Below are 2,924 nucleotides of genomic sequence, written 5' to 3' on the forward strand. Positions count from 1 at the left end.
CCCCCGGCTCTGACTGCTGGACTACACCCCCGGCTCTGACTGACTCTGTTCATTGTTCCTAACTGAGTTGGCTTTGCTATAGGTTGACAGGGTGTGTCCCGTGCACTGTGAAGTCAGTCCCTCCTGAGATCCCTGTCTTCAGAAAACTGAGGCGGGGAGATCTCTGTGGCGGGAGAGTCTTTGCGAGACCAGCCTGGTCTACACAGTGAGTTCCAGCCAGGCAAGGTTACAAGTGAGTGCCTGTCTAAAAGAAATAAAAAACCAAGTAAGACTATGAGATGGCTCATGGTGAAAGGTGCCACCAAGAATGACAAGCCGAGTTTGGTCCCCAGAATCCTACTAGAAGGAGAGAACGGACCCCAGGAGAGGTCCTCTGATCTCCACGGCACTTGAGTGTGCACATACAGCAAACAGTAATCAACAACAGCAAAACCCCAATGAACAAGAACCGTGGGAACCAGCACAGACTCGAGGATCTGAGATGACCTAGGGAAGAGTACAGACGGGGCATCAAACATTTGCAGGCTGGTCAGAAAGGAGATACGGAGGTCCTGCCTCAGGGGTGTCCAAGGAGGGTGGAGGCCAGAAGGGCTGAGGGGGGGCCCGGGAGAGCTGGGGAGGGCTGGGGAGAGCTGGGGAGAGCTGGGGAGGGCTCAGCAGGGCTGGGGAGGACTCAGCATGGCTGGGGAGGGCTCAGTAGGGCTGGGGGGGGCTGGGTGAGGCTTCTGTGAAGCAGCTCTGGACACCACTAGGGGCCTGGCCCTAATCAGAGGGATGGGGAACGCCCCTGTGTGTGGTGGCTGGTTTGGAATGAAGCCTCCGGCACCCCAGGGCCCAGCACAAGTAGAACTGACAGAAGAGCTCGCAGGAGGAAGTGACTGACAAACTGCCCCAGTTGCCCAGGTGACCTCGGCTGGGCTGAGGCCAAGCAGACCACGTGACCTCTTCTGTGGGCGGAACCTAGCCGCAGTTTCCCCAAGCCCTGTGGTACAGTCTCACGAGGAAGCATTTATCATGGCAGCAGGAGCCATCTCAAGACTCAGCTGGGATATCTCCTTCAGAGCTCGCTCAAGTGTGGGCAGCACCAGGCAGGGCTAGGCTGGCCAGAGGCCAGGTGTTCCTTCGCATGGAGCTGCCTTCCCCACAGTGAAGGCACACAGGTCATGCTGGCCTTTTAAGTACATTTTTGTGAAGACTATTGTTCTTCCCAATCCATGGCCTCTCTACTCGGTTCATTTTAGTGATGCAGCGATCCCCAGCCCCGCTATGAACTACAGAGCACAGGACAGGGGAGATAACACACCAGCTGTTTAGGGGCTGGAGACAGGCTCAGAAGGTAGGAACACTTACTGCTCTAGCTAAGTGTTCAGCTCCCAGGACCCACACGGGTGACTCACAGTTGCCCATAAGTCCTGCTCCACGGAATACAACACCCTCTTCTGGGCTCTGCCTCACCACCCCCCACACCCACAGACAACAATAATAAAAACAACTGACGATGGAGACAAACACCTTTAATCCCAGCACCCAGGGCGCAGAGGCAGGCGGATCTCTGTGAGTCTGAGGTCAGCCTGGTTTACAGAGTGAGTTCCAGGACAGCCAGGGCTGTGTACACACACACACACACACACATTTGGAGGTAAGTGTATTAGTCAGCGTTTTCTAGAGTAACAGAACTTATAGAATGAATATATGCATATTCATACATTCATAGATATAGACAAAGAGAGAGAGAGAGGGTGAGAGGGGATTATTAGGATGACTTACAGGCTGTGGTCCAGCTCATCTGACCATGGCTGTCTTCTAATGGAATGTTCACGGGTCCAGCAGTTGCTCAGCCCTGAGGCTGCACATCTCAGCTGGTCTTCAGTGGTGCTGGAACCCTGGAGAAGTTGGCCTCTAATGCCAGTGAAGGAACGGACTTGCTATGGGGAGGGAGAGCAGGCAGGCGAAGAGCACAAGCTTCTCTCTTCCCCGTCCTTATATAGGCGTCCAGATGAAAGATGTCTTCCCACCTCAAAGACCCAGATCAGAAGGGGCTCTTCCCATTTCAAATTCGGCAAAAAATCCCCACAGGTGTGTCCTGCTTGGGGGTTTTAGTTAATTCCCGGTGTAGTCAGATTGACAGTCGCCAGTAGACACCACAGTTCGTTTCTCTAAGATTTCAGTCCCAGGGCTGGAGGGATGGCTCAGCCAAAGTGTGTTGCTCTTTTCCCTCTTCCTCTTTCTGTGAAGACAGGTCTGGTGGCCTGACTGACTTTCAACTAGACAGAAATAATCATTCTGAAACTGTGCCCATTCTGGAGACAAGCCCTTCTGAGTCTGTGAGGACTGCCATTATTCAAAACAGCTGATGGACGGGGCTATTCGGATGGATTCTCCCAGAACAATGACAGACTTTGTAATGACAACGAGTACATCGTGGCTGATGTAACCTTTCGTCTTCTCTCCAAAGGCCTCTAATTCCTTTTTTCTCCCCAAATAGCACCGGCAGAGATTGCTAGTATCATGTTATCTAAGAGCCGCAGTAAAGGCTCCCTCAGCGCTCCGTGTGTGTGTGTGTGTGTGTGTGTGTGTGTGTATGTGTTCATGCTCATACATATTCATGCACACACACATATCTCACACAGCATGGACGGAGGACACTTGCAGGAATCAGTGTTCACCTCCCATCATGTGGGTTCTTCGGACCAAACTCAGATCAGTCATGCCAAGAATGGTGGTACACACACCTTTAATCCCAGCACTCAGTGGGCAGAGGCAGTGAGTTGAGGCCAGCCTGGTCTACATATCCAGTTCCAGGCCAGCCAGAGCTACATGGCGAGACCATGTCTTTTTTTTTTTTTTTTTTTGGTTTTTCGAGACAGGGTTTCTCTGTGGCTTTGGAGCCTGTCCTGGCACTAGCTCTGTAGACCAGGCTGGTC

This window comes from Microtus ochrogaster, linkage group LG2, assembly GCF_000317375.1.
Source record: "Microtus ochrogaster isolate Prairie Vole_2 linkage group LG2, MicOch1.0, whole genome shotgun sequence".
NCBI lineage: Eukaryota > Metazoa > Chordata > Mammalia > Rodentia > Cricetidae > Microtus > Microtus ochrogaster.